This window comes from Lissotriton helveticus, chromosome 9, assembly GCF_964261635.1.
Source record: "Lissotriton helveticus chromosome 9, aLisHel1.1, whole genome shotgun sequence".
Taxonomy (NCBI): domain Eukaryota; kingdom Metazoa; phylum Chordata; class Amphibia; order Caudata; family Salamandridae; genus Lissotriton; species Lissotriton helveticus.
The window spans coordinates 1,181,827,152-1,181,842,050 of NC_136070.1; the positions used below are offsets into that span (position 1 = coordinate 1,181,827,152).

General features: G+C 45.8%; 1 long non-coding RNA gene across 1 annotated transcript in view; it reads left to right on the forward strand.

Annotated features, from left to right (window-relative positions):
• Nucleotides 1-8,311: 8,311 nt before the first annotated feature.
• LOC144783437 (uncharacterized) overlaps nt 8,312-14,899 on the forward strand; it is a 61,476-nt gene continuing 54,888 nt past the window's right edge. Inside the window, exons 1-2 of the long non-coding RNA XR_013601440.1 lie at nt 8,312-8,402; nt 9,201-9,264. This is a non-coding gene — a long non-coding RNA (uncharacterized LOC144783437). The remainder of the gene's footprint in view (nt 8,403-9,200; nt 9,265-14,899) is intronic.

The following is a 14,899-nucleotide window of genomic DNA, read 5'->3' on the forward strand; positions in this document are numbered from 1 at the left end:
TGACGGGAAGCGCCATCTCATGGTTACAGTCTTTCTTAGAAAACTGCACTTTCCAGGTGGTGGAGGGAGACATTCACTCTAAAACCTGGCCTCTCAATCAAGGTGTGCCTCAGGGCTCCTCCCTGAGCCCCACACTTTTTAACATTTATATGCAGCCATTAGCGGAGGTCGTCCACCCTTTTGGCTTTGAAATCGTGACATACGCTGATGATACCCAGCTTGTGGTGGCCTTGAATCAGCCAGGAAGCACCTCCTCCAACCTGAATAGCTGCCTAGTAGCAGTTGCAAAATGGATGGCCTCTTCCCATTTAAAACTTAATGGGGACAAAACTGAACTGATGTTCCTGGGGAACACAGCCGGTCCCAAAGCGACCCTACAATGGCCACCCTGCATGGGTCCCCCCCCAGAGCCAAAAAAACAAATCAAAAGCTTGGCCATGTGGCTGGATGAGACCCTTAGCTTTAACCACCAAGCCACAACACTCTCCGCCACTTGCTTCGGGCTGATGCGAATGTTGCGGAAAGTCCTACCACTCCTCCCTTTTCAGGCCCGCAGGATAATGGTCCAGGCCATCATCCTGTCCCGTCTTGATTATGGGAATGCTTTATATTTGGGTGCACCAACCAGCACTCTTAAAAAGCTGCAAGTCACTCAGAACGCAGCAGCACGTCTACTGCTCGGCCTGACCCGTAGGCATTCGGGCACTGCTGCCCTGAGGAACTTACACTGGCTGCCCATCCAGGCCAGAGTAAAATTCAAGGCTATGTGCATAATGCATAAGCCAGTGTGGAAAAACGCCCCCGCAATGATCTGTTCCCTCGCCACCCCTTACAATCCCCAAAGATCACTGCGTTCCAGCACGGCCTTTCTGGCAACAACACATAAGATCAAACGGGCCAGGTGTGGTGGACGCTCCTTCTCCCTGAATGCTGCCACGGCTTGGAACTCTTTACCATCCACGCTTCGCAGCGAGCCCAATCATCTAAAATTCTGCAAAACCCTTAAAACCTTCCTCTTCTCTAAATAAATCAGTAAACTCCCAGAGATACGCATCCACAGCGCTACGAGGCCTCCGGGTAGTAATGCGCTCTACAAAACTCACTACAAAACTCACTTTCATTTCATTAATTTCCTTTCTTTGTGACGTCATCTTCTCTGCCTCTCTCAGACCTCTTCCTTCCCTCAGTCCATCCCTGTCCTGTGTCTCCAACTTTACTTCTTCCATGCCATTCTTACCTCTCCACTACTATCAATCTGCCCATAGAGCTTTCTTCTCATCTCCATCTCTTCTAGCCACACTTTGAATTCGACTTCACTCTCCCTTCTCCCTGAACAAGCATTTGCGATGCAATACGTCTCGCCTCTACGCGAGTTTAAGCTATTGGCATTGTAAATGACAATGCCTTTCTATTTATTTTTTAAAAACCAAATCATAAATAAAAGGCATTCTCATTTACAATGCCAATAGCTCAAACTCAAGTAAATGCGAGACCTATTGCATTGCAAATGCTTGTTCTTCAATGAGGTGAGTTTCTCTTTTAAAGAGGATTCCTTTTCCTTCTTAGGTCAACCTGTACATACACATTTACCTTCCCTCACTGAGGCTGACTTTCACTTTGCTACTGACTTGGCCCTAAGGCAGGTCAGGAAACAGCTCTAATGAGCTGTTCAGTCCCGCTGGTCCTGCCACTCTCCCACCAGATCCACTAATTTTCCCGTAGAGTCTGCGGGCAGTCGGGGGCAGACAGTGCTATCAGTGCCCCGATGTACCCCGCCCTCAGACATCGGCCATGGTTGTGAGGCCCAAAGGCTACCCTGGAGCAGTAGGAATGATTAGACTGTGCAGTGCTACCAGCTCTAAACAAAGGGAACACTTTTTAGTTTTTTGAATAGGGCATCTAGACCCAGTCCAATGTCTGGGATAGACAGCGCCTGATACAAAACCAAAGGATTCCTGCAGAAAAACGCTTCCTTTTTTTTGCTCATCAACAGCTTAGCTCTAGTGGCCTAGACTTGCCCTCTTGTCCAACCCTGGTAATCTCCTGAGAAGTGTTCTTCCTGGCAACAGTTCCAAGGTTCGCCATAGCAGACACTCACCTGCCTTGAACTCTCCATCCACCCTTGCCTTATGCCACTTGCAAGTCAATGGTGCGCAACAAGATTCTGCAGTGCCCACACGCCAAGAAACTCCAATGAGTGCAACCAATAGGTCAAGGGACCCCCCTCCTTTGGCATACTCAGCATGTCTACCCTCTATTAGACTTGGTAGGCATTCAGGAAATGGGGGGGACCAACCCTGGCGAGAGTCTACACACTCCAGGTGTCCCCAGACTCCTGAAGTCGGTGCTTCAGTAATGCAGAGGCTTCCTCTGTTCCTACAGGCTGCTACTCAGCTTTATGAGTGTATGCAGGTACTTATAAATAATTGGTATTTACAACCACCTTTATACATCAGAATTCCTAGAGACTCACTCCAGTGACAACGGCCAGCTAGCACAATAATTCATAGAGAAAGAAATAGGGCAGGTAATTAATGCACCCCACTTCTTCAGGGTTCCTGGGGTAGATGGAAAGTACTCAGCAGAAGTTTATACAGTTAACAAGTTTTCATTGGGCCTCTAACCTGTTCAATGAGATACGTGATGACTTCATCCCACTACCGTAGGATAGCAAGGCAAGAACCAAAGTAATCCTCAAATCAGACAAGGATTCCTGCAGCTGTGCAAGATACAGAACGATCTCACTGATTAGTGTTGATCACAAGATTTTGGCTAAAGAGCCTTCTCCTTTCTCTAATCGACTCAGATCAGGTGGGATTCTTCCCACATCGAGCCTCTGCCTCACATCTATGCACCTTGACACACGCACTCTGGTAGATACGAAACAATAAGGTAGAGAGTATGGTGCTCTCACTTGAAATCGAGAAGGCTTTTGACAGAGTGGACTGAGGCTACCTGTTTTGATTCCTGGAGGCCATGGGATTAGGCTGGGGATTCCTCACCAAAGTGAGTTAGCTGTACACCAAACCAACTACAGTGGTCTCCTGTAAGGGGTCTATATCTGAACCCCTTAATATTTGCACAGGGAAGGGATATGCACTATCTCCTTTACTTTTTATTCTCACAATCAAACCCCTCGCAATAGCCATTAGAACCCACCTGGCCTTCCATGGTATCCCAAAAAAGGAAGGAGCGCTCAAAGCATTGTTTTATGCAAATGATATCCTGCTAATGCTGTCCAGTCCTGGAGTATCCCTCACACACCTCACTAACATGATCTCCCACTTTTCTAACTTCTCTGAACACTGTATCAACCGTAGAAATATATGAAGTCATGCCTCTAAACAAGACAACTACAGTAACCACATTTGAAATCCATCCATTCAAATAGAAACCAATACATTTGAAATACAGAGGAATCCAGCTTAACCCTAGATCGGTTTACATGGCGGGAAGACAATCAGACCCTCCTGGCCCATAGGCTATGCTACATTATGGAGAGGAGTTTTTTCTTAAACCTCTCCTTATAGTGTGAAATATAAGTTGAAAAGATGAATGTAATGCCTATCATCAACTTCTTATTTGCAATGCACCCCTTACTGTTAACAAGAGATACTCAGAGACCTCTCTCGCATAATTACATTTTTCCTCTAGGGTGGGGAGGAAACCAAATCGAAAATTGGGCAAGTTTCACACCAACACCGAAAACCGGTGCCTTCAACAGCCAAGATCAGACTTATACTGGCTTTCCTATCAACTAGTCGCACCTGTGCTACCTCATCCATGATATATTGCTAAAACCAAGATGGGACCGGATAGAAAACAACCTGTTAGGTACAATAGCTAGCATGGCCACTCTCTGTTCAAAAGACAAACACGAGATAGTCGACTTACATCCAGCTTTGAAGACAATTGCCTCCGTTGGAAGAAAGAAAGACAAAAACTACATAACCATAGTGCTGTACATGAAAGAGCACCACTCTGAAGCAATAGTAAACTACAGATAGGTACCTCAAACCTCAAAGCCAGACTGCTTAAAGGCCGGCCTGTCCATAATTGAACAGACACTCTGAAGGCAACATATTGATCTTAGCTGACACACACACCATGTTTACACTCACTCCTAAACAATTATGAAAATACCTGCAATTGTTGAACTGCTTTGCCTCAGTATTGGGACTACATATTATCACCCTGCCACAATCTGCCGTTAGGTTGTACTTGTGAACTTGGGGAACCTCTAAAGGGATGGTCTCTGGGTTATCCAACATTTTATTTGAAGGCATATACTCAAATCAGCTTAGGTTCCAAGTAAAAGACTGATGAACACTGCCTAGACCTAGACTATACCGATGAGTAATCTTAGAGAAGACAGGAAAAAACCAGGTTACTTCAAAATACTTCTGTTAGAAATTGGGCTTCTGGTTGGCAGAGGACCCTGTCCAAGCAGGAACAATAATTCTTGTTTGGGGGGAAGTCAGATGCACACTAAACGAAAACCTGTTTTCACCCTCTGAGAGCTTGGCTCAGACCAGTCAGGCTTATCTCAAGAGGCAATGTGTAAAGTATTTGTGCAACACACAGTAACACAAAGAAAGACACCACAAAAAGACTTCACATCAAGTTAGAAATATAGACAATCATATACATAAATCAAGACCAAACCGACAAAAATCCAATGTATAGGAGTTGACTTATGACGTTTTAAAGAATAAAAGTGTTTCTAGCACTTAGAAGCAATATGCACCAATGAGGGTTATCTGATCAATCTGGACTGCAACACAGACAATAGTTCCGGCCAACTATGATAGAGCACAAGCCATCTACAAGACCCACACAGCCCCCAGTGAATAAATTACCTTATCCTGATCGCAACAGCGAGATGCGAGGTGAAGTTGGGCAATGCTTTGAGCGATGCGTTGAGGATGATCCCTCTGTGTAGCGATGCGTTGGTTCCCTAGGCGAAGCAGCGAGATGCGTTGGTTCCAAGTGCAATGCGTCAGCTTTCTCCACACAGTGAAAGGATGCGTTGATCTCTGTAGACAGCTGCGGTGGCAATGCGCTGTTCTGTGAGTCAGTTTCTGCAGGAACTGAGGCAGTTTCTATGCAATGGGACAGGTTCTGCTCCTTCCACAGGAATAATGCATAGATTTCTGATCACGCAGTCAGCGGATGGTTGGCTCTTTTGCAGCTCCCCCTCCTGGGTAAAGCCTTTCCTAGATACTTGAAACACCTTGCAAAAATACTTAAGCTGGGCTGCAGTGTGGGATTCTAACTTGGTCAGTTCAAAATCAATTGCTGCAGGTGCTGCTTCTCCAGAGAGAGACACGGTTTAGAAAAAAATCAAAAAGCCAATTAGGGAGAATTGAAAAGGGTTTGAATTGATCTCAGTATAGAGTTGTAGTGAACAATAGGTTACTATATGGTATTGCACAAACACGAATCATATCCCACCAATGACAAGAATTTTTTGAAGTTGGGTTTCTGGTTGGCAGAAGTAAGCACCCTGCTCAAGCAGGAACCACAATGCTAGTCAAGGTAAGTCAGAAACACGGTAAAAGATAACGAGTACTCAATCTCTGGAAGCTTGAGACAGAGTAGTCAGGCTTATCTAAAGAAGCAATGTTTAAAGTGTTTGTGACACACACACACACACAGAGTAACACAATGAAAACACCACAAAAAGGCTACACAGCAGGTTAGAAAATATACAATATTTTTATAAATAAATCAAGACCAAAAGGACAAAAATCCAATATATAGAAGTTGAGTTATGAATTTTTAAAGAGTAAAAGCGTTAATATCACTTGGAAGCAATAAGCCCCAATGGGGGTTATCTGATCGCTCTGGACAAGAGAAAAGTCAATAGTTTGGGCCGACCACTGATGTATCATACAAAATAACATAAAGGACTATATCTACCAATAGTCCTAATACCATTACCAAATAATCAGTCATTTGGCAGTGAAGAAGGGTCAATAATTTATTAAGCAAAATACTCAATAGAGGAGCCTCTCCGACCCTCACCCATCAGGTGCGCAGAGAAGACTGCTGGCTTACAGTCAAAACCAAACATATATACTTTCATTTCAACACAAGAAGTCACCGTAAAAGGAAAAACACCACTCTGCCCTTGGGACCCAAGGAAGGACCATATATGGCACACATGATTGGTTCAAAGCTTTACTATCTATTATTGGGAAGGTCAGGAGGGGTGACTCCCTTTAATCCTGGTGCCTGGGAGTGTAGGCACGGCGCCTTCAGGAATGCGCTTATCGCACCCAAAGCCAGATGCGACCTTGAGTCCCGGGACAGAGGGAAAACAGTTTACCTTCAGCTGCTCTCAGTAACTCAAATGAACTGGGACTTGTCAACTACTGAAGAATAACACGTTATCACAGCTTGTGTTATGACACAGAGGAAAGGCGTCTGTATGGTTCTTGCCCTGCTCTATTAGTATGGGACATAACTCTAAAAATAAACCTTTTCCTACCGGCTAAAGCATAAATGGGTTATGTTGTGTACATATTAAGAAGAGAGGATATATAGATACAGGGATATAGATGTCATGCTAACACAATATATATATATGTCCGATATGCAAAATCTAATTTTTATCCCTCACCACAATGGAGAGCAGGCTGGCTACAACACCCATACAGGCTCCAGTGAACAAAGTGCCTTATCCTGGTCGCAACAGCAAGATGTGGGGTGCAGTTGAGCAATACATCGAGTGAGGCGTTGATGTTGATCCCGCATTGGTGGTGATGTGTCAGTTCCGTAGAGGAAGCACCAAGGCCGAGGTGCGTTTGTTCCGGGTATGATGTGCTGCGTTTCTCCACGCAGTCAAAGGATGCATCAACCTCTGTAGACTGCTGCAGGGGTGCTGTCAGTTCCATGCGTCAGTTTCTGCAGTTTAATTTTATGCATTCATGCTTATTTTAAAACGTGCACAAGTACTCATTCATGTCAGGGGCGGCACCTCCTTAACGCAGGAGAAGCATCGCCCCACTCTACGGACTCAGTCACAGAAAAATAAAATGATAATAAAACAAAATCATTTTATTTTTCTATGACTGGCTGGCATCCCTGTGTAGGGCGGGGCCAGGCCATGAAAGGGAGCGGTGTGCATGTAAGTTTGATCGGCCGTCTTAGGCAGGCCAAACGGACATTAGCTTCTATTTCTCCAACCCACCTGTGTTCACAGCTGGGTTGCAGAAAAGCTTCAGGCTCCCAGGCAGTGTCTGAGCAGCTGACCAGGTTGCGCAGGCAAATCCTGGCGCCGGTCTCATAGCATGAGAGCTGCGCCTGGATTTGCTGGGGAGCCTATGTCTTTCCAGAGACAGTTGGGATTGAAGGATCGAGGCAGCAGTCGGTGTCGGAGGCAGCAGCAGCAAAATGTACTTTTTTTAAATCATTATTTACCCTTAAATTTCCTGTCCTTCCCCGCTGCCCGTCCCCACCTTTCCACTTTAGTTTTGTGGCAGCCGTCATTGTTTATGTCACACGTGGAGGGAGCTCCAGGAAAGAAGCAACTGTTTTTACATTGAGATAACACACACATTAATCTAGTAGCTTCATTTGGGGCTATACATGGAGTCATAAAAGGCCACTTTCAATGTACTGAGAAATAGAGACATATTATTTTTAAAATGGGAATACTGGTACACATAATTAGGAACACATTCAGACATTTACATTTTAGTGTCATTAAAAGATCTGTGCAGAATGTTTATCATATGACCCTGTGCATTCTGAATCTATAATGAGAATATTGAGGATTAAAAAATATTTCAATGGTTTAAAAGCTGTTCCTTGGAACTACGAATTAATGTGCATTTTCTCAAATTAGCTAGGTTGGTAGAGAAGTGAAATTACGCTATGTGAGGTGTAATGTTTCCAGCTGTGTTTTCCAAAGTTAAAGTGCATTTAAATGTAGATGGAAAGGTTCAAATATTTACAATTGTTAGTTCATGCGTTCTTGGTGCGTACCCAGTTTGCTAGGCAACAATCGAAGTCAAGGCATCTAAAATGCCATTTTCCAGGCAATAAAGCAGACTGGTGTCAGGTGTCAGAAAAAGGTTTTGAGAGAAATGATGCTTTGTTTATTTTAAAAGAGATTTGAATGAAACTGTCTGGCTTTAGGCAAGTGCACACACGTTTCAGCAAATAAAGTTTTGTTTTTAATTTGACTAAAGGTGTATTGTTGAACTTAATTTTTGGCATAATGGGCATACATAAAACCGAACTTCCTGACTACGATTCCCGGCATGCACATAGGAGCACGTGGTAGACCCACGTTACATCCATCACAACAAGGAAGTAGAGAAATAGGGATGCGCCGACCCGCCCGGTACCTTCCCGAGATGGCCCAGAGGGACGCCCGGAGTACCGACGGGAAGGTAAGAGAGCATCTTTCCGATGTACTTTATCAAAGACTAGAGTCTTCATGTCGATCGGGGCATTGATAAAAAGATCGGTCCATTCACACGTGATTTTAAGTCACGGTCATAACCGCCATAGGCACGTAAGAAAGCTGATAACTATGGTTTTGTCAACGCCCGGACAAAAGTACCTGTGATTTGTCCATGCTTGCTCAAGTCGAGACATATAAGTCGAGACATAGAACTTGATGTGTGTCGGATTTACCTACTTTATAAAAAAATTGGAGGAACATGGCACGATTGTCCGAATGACTTACGAATGCGGACGTTTTAACTAGAGTCACCACCACCTCAGACATCTATAAAGAAGGCCATCAGTGTGACTGGGTGGTGATACTAACGGCCGCGAATGAGTGATCGCGCATTACGTATGATGTTAGCCGCAGCCCTCTTTTCCTTAGACATACAATATGTTGAAAGGTACGGATTTGACTGAGTTATATCCACCTAACATCGTATTGAGAACATCCATAAGTACCGCGGGACGTTAATGTTAGATATATGACTTTTGTTACGAGACTAAGGAATACTGTGGCTCAATTTCATGGTAATAATGAGATAGATGAGCCCTAATTAGATCAAAGGGGCAGTCCGATTGATTGGTGGCCGGAAGAGATGATACTGATATGGAGGTACAACGGCCGGTGTCACCGGCTATGTGTTTCCTCCTGATGCACTAAAGATTTGAACAACGCTGAATAGAGACAATTGATCAGAATTTAACTGGCCCTGATTAATGTTGCTTGTTTTTAATAGAGCGGTGCTCTAGCTACCTGAGCCGCAGCCAGGTGAGGCGCAGTTCTTACGTCCTACCAATAAGGTAAGTGGACGACAGCCTTAGAGTGAGGCATAGTACACTATTGCTGGGTACTGAAGGTACTGAAAGATTAATGCATGTACCTACCACTAAATGTGAAGTTACCTTACAATTACCAATGTGTCTTTGTTTCTTCTTTTTATGTGTTGTTGTGTTTGCCCGATACACTGACCTGTTCCACATGGACGCCATCTCCTTTAGAAGGACGATTACTCTACAAAGACGTCCAGGTGACATCTTTTTGTTCATTTAACGATTTAAACACACTTAACAAATTCCTTTAACCACTATGCAGTAGCGAAGTCACAATCCTGAAGAAAGCAGCGGACACTATCTGAGGTCCACCAACTGCAGAAACATGTTGACCTTTTTCATCAATATAGAAGATATTTGTTTGAAACTGCTATGATCCCGCACTGGTTTTTTAGATTTGGAAATACGAGATACACCTAATAAACTTATTTAGCTCTCTATTATCCAATTTTTATATTCCTTCACCTATTTCACTTTTTCACCCACATTTTCACGCACTGCTTTTCAGTCACCTCTAGAAGGTTACACCACCCATACATTTAGTTACATTGGGACATCCATGTTCATACTGTGCATTTACAACTAATGCAGGAGCTCTCTCCTTGGTGAAGGAGTCCCAAATGATGACAATGGCGGAACCGAGAGATGACTGATGGGTACTTTTTCACCTGAAGAAGTATCATGCACTGTTGTCATTGATTCTTTTCACTACGCTTTGACAAAAAATTAGGTCAGTGGTCAGACTTTCCTCCACACTTTACGTTTAGACCTACAGTTACTCAGTGTTTTGTGTATAGTATTAATAGGGAATGTAACTGTTTATGGTCTTTAAAAATTTTCTTTTTGTTCATTTAATGATTTAAACACACTTAACTAATTCCTTTAACCACTATGCAGTAGCGAAGTCACGGTCCTGAAGAAAGCAGCGGGTATGTCGTCACCCCAAGTGTGCTGAAAACCTGGCTTCGGGCGCTTGGAATGTCACCTCATTTTGGAACTAAAAATGGGGCCTGCATTAGCTGGAGGCCTAAATGGGGTCCTTTAGACCTAGCCATTCGAACCCATCCCAATTGGACTTGGATGAGGGAACATAGGTGCCTGTTTTTATGCACTAGTCAGAGCACCCCACCCCTTGTCAGACTGTCCTCCCCTTGGGGCATCCTGCAGGCACCCAAATGCTGAACTATGGCATGAAGTCCCGGCGGACATATCAAATGGGAGCCCGAAGTCCTTCCTGAGTGCAAGTAAAGGCTTGAGTTTTTTTCTTCTTCTAATACTGTGCCATTAGTCTTTATTGCTGGAGTGAGTTTTCTGAAGTGAGTGGGGAGGCGTGTGGTGGCCGCCCACCTCTGGCTCTGGGACTTCCACCATGTGGCCGACGAGGGCCCTACCTTGGGGTGGTATATCATGTGTTGGTGGTGCCAAGTTCCCTCAAATGGTCACTCGCTTGGGCACCATACTGGGAAACAGGTAGGGGCTTCGGTCATGGGGATGCACCGCATAGTGCCAGGCAACCTGGTCTGATCCACCTCCTCACGCGAGGAGCTGTCAAATTGCCGAGAGAGGCTGAGCTTAGTTTTCCCAGGGGTAAATGCCGTCTGTCACTACCATTGACTCTATGCACCATGGGTGGGCTCCCCACCCAGCCTCGGGGACTCAGTAGGCTTGCGCAAGTCAAAGGCCCAGATCTCTTGCCCCTTGTGTACCTTACTGACTAACAATATTTTCATCTTTTTAGGAGTTTCCACTAAGAGGTGGTGTGTGTGGCATGCCCACCGCTGAGCTAATTCACATAGCTCAAGATTTCCAGTGTACTCTAAGACCCCCTGTGAAGGGTGTCTGACTGGCTGGGGCTAACCTGGCTGGTGTCCATGTGGCATAGAAGTGTATTGCTGGTTGATGCCCTGAGGTGGGAAGTCCAGGGGAGGAGAAGGCTAGAGCCCTATTCGCAGAAAACTGGACTGACATTTTCAGTTGGGTCATTACGAATCTATCTAGAAGATTAGTCAGGGATGAGAGGTGATATAATAGTTGCCCCTTCACACAGCTGCCTCCCACGCCTACTCTAAGGTTTTCATAATGGGAACCCTCATGATTGCGCCAGAGAACTCCTGCATAAGCTTGGAATATTTGGACTGGGGAACTTAAGTATGGGCGAAATTTGCAAAGTCGCGTTCCGCGAATTCACGCGAAATCGAATTCGCAATCCGCAAAATCCGCGAATTCGTGCGAATGTTTGTTTTTTTGCGTGTTCGCGGGGTTTTTTGCATGTTCGCGGGATTTTTTGCGTGTTTGCAGGGCTTTTTGCGTGTTTGCGGGCCGCTTGCATGGCAAAGTTACCCATGCGGTTGTGTATGGGCACAGCACCCTCTGGTTCACCACTGCCACCCTCTGGTTCATCACTGCCACCCTGTGGTTCACCACTGCCACCCTCTGGTTCACCCCTGCCACCCTCTGGTTCACCCCTGCCACCCTCTGGTTCACCACTGCCACCCTCTGGTTCAGCACTGCCCCTCTCTGGTTCACCCCTGCCACCCTCTGGTTCAGCACTGTCACCCTCTGGTTCACCACTGCCACCCTCTGGTTCACGACTGCCACCCTCTGGTTCATCACAGCACCGCTGGTTCACCACTGCCACCCTCTGGTTAACCACTGTCACCCTCTGGTTCAGCACTGCTACACTCTGGTTCACCACTGCCACCCTCTACCGAGACCTTTTGTGAGGCAGCAGCAGCACAAAAAATGCGCCATGGTGCTGGGTATTAACAACTTGACGCATCTGAGAGATGCGTCACTTTGTAAAGCCCTGCGCCATCAGGAGGCGTTCCGGCATAGGCGAGGGCGTTCCTGCACAGGAACGCCTCCTAAAAGTGGCTGAGTGAAATCTACAAGATTTTACTCAGTCACTTTTAGGCTAATGCTGTGTCAAAACCCTGCGCCTGCTTGAAGCAGGAGCAAGGCTTGATGCAGCATTGGGGAGATAGGGCCCCCCAGAGCATTGCTGGAGCTGCGTCGCAAGCGCGACGCAGCTCCAGCAATGCGCTGCTTTTACGGCACAGATGCGTGATGCATCTGTGCCGTTTTTGCCACATGGTGCGCCGCATTGTAAATGCGACGCACCATGGGTGGCGGAGCTGCGGCGCACAATAATTGGCGCATCCCTGGGGATGCGCCAGTTATTGTAAATCTGCCCCTATACTTTTAGCCAACGAGGGAGCACTTACTGATTACAGTAGAAAGTACTCCAGTTGAGTAGAGGTATTGCACAAAAAGGTGGCATCTTCCTGGACAAACACGCAGGGCGGGATTCATTCTGCCCCCTGTTAGACTCGTTTTTTGTGCCCTTCTGCCCTCTGTTAGACTCGTTTTCCCTTGTTTTTCTGCCCTTCTGCCCTCTGTTAGACTCATTTTTCCCTTGTTTTTCTGCCCTTCTGCCCTCTGTTAGACTCGTTTTTTGTACCCTTCTGCCATCTGTTATTCCCTTGTTTTTGTGCCCTTCTGCCCTCTGTTAGACTCGTTTTTTGTGCACTTCTGCCATCTGCGTTTTTCCCTTGTTTTTCTGCCATTCTGTCCTCTGTTAAACTGGTTTTTTGTGCCCTTCTGCCCTCTGTTAGACTCGTTTTTCCCTTGTTTTTCTGCCCTTCTACCCTATGTTAGACTGCTTTTTGTGCCTTTCTGCCCTCTGCATCACCACATCATCACTCAGCGCTACCCCAGCAACACTCAGCTCCACCACATTATCACTCAGCACCACCACATTATCACTCAGCACCACCACATTATCACTCAGCACCACCACAGCACCACTCAGCTCCACCACAGCATCACTCAGCACCACCACAGCACCACTCAGCACTACCACAGCACCACTCAGTGCCACCACAGCATCACTCAGCACCACCACAGCACCACTCAGCACCACCACAGCACCACTCAGCACCACCACAGCATCACTCAGCACCACCACAGCATCACTCAGCACCACCACAGCACCACTCAGCACCACCACAGCATCACTCAGCACCACCACAGCACCACTCAGCACCACCACAGCACCACTCAGCATCACCACAGCATCACTCAGCGCCACCACAGCATCACTCAGCGCCACCACATTATCACTCAGCACCACCACAGCACCACTCAGCACCACCACAGCATCACTCAGCACCACCACAGCATCACTCAGCACCACCACAGCACCAATCAGCACCACTACAGCACCACTCAGCGCCACCACAGCATCACTCAGCACCACCACAGCATCACTTAGCACCACCACATTATCACTCATTACCATCACAGCACCACTCAGCACCACCACAGCATCACTCAGCACCACCACAGCATCACTCAGCACCACCACAGCACCACTCAGCACCACCCCAGCATCACTCAGCACCATCCCAATATCACTCAGCACCACCACAGCACCACTCAGCATCACCACAGCATCACTCAGCACCACCACAGCACCACTCAGCGCCACCCCAGCATCAATCTGCGCAACCATTCAACAACAACTGGTTCAAATATGTTCTCTCAATGTTTCAAACTTTATTACAAATGTCACAAAAAGATGTTAATATTTCACTTCTGTTCTTGGATTTTCGTCACAATAAAATACACTGAACATAATCTTCACAAAAGTTATTTACAAAAGTTTAAGCTATTTCCATTATAAATTAAAATCTCTTTTATTTAAGTATTAATTATTTAAAAAAATTAAAAGCCATTGTAATTTGTAATATCAATACAGCTAAGTCACGTAAATACAAAACATGTTGCATTACAAATGCTATAGGTGTCACATTTGCGAAAGTTATAACTATTGGCATTGTAAATTACAAAGCAATTTATTTAGCTATTTTCAAAACCAACACATAAATAAAAAAAATTGTCATTTACAAGACCAATAGCTCAAACTTTCCTAATGCGAGACCTATTGCATTGGAAATGCTTGTTTTTATATCTGTCAGTGCTTCCTGTTGAGGTTTAATTTTCGTGACAGGTGCCCCATTGCAACTATTCTCTGACCCAGCTTCAAGGGTCAGAGCAGGGTCAGAGAATAGTTGCAAGTAGGCAACGAGGCGCCAGGTAGCACTTACAGGCTTACAGCAGCAGGTACCCAAGTTGAAGTTAATTTCTTTGTAACCCTTTTTTAAAAGGTTACAAAAAATTAGCTTCAACTTTTGCACCTGCTGCTGTAACCCTGTAAGTGCTTGGCTGAAAATTCGTCCCCGCTGATTCACGGATTTTACCGCGATTTCACGAGATTCGCGGATTGCAAAATCGTGGAAAATCCGCAAATTCCGCGAGCGTAACGAATTTTCAGCCCATGCTTAGGAACGATCCCTTTAGTTTAGACAGGACTTTACTGCCCCTGTGTCGATCCGGAACCTGAAGAGTGTGCTATATATCAATATCCTCAGTGGGCTCCTAATCGGTTCGTCAGGTCACTAATAGCATGGGACACTGTTTCACCCGACAAGCGCAGGGCTAACCAGCATTGGTTCTGCTGCTTAACAGGTCTGTGATGGTAGGGGAGGAGGTGACTTGGTCTTGGTCTCTAGGGGGCTCTCTGCACAACTTTCTCTGATCCTGC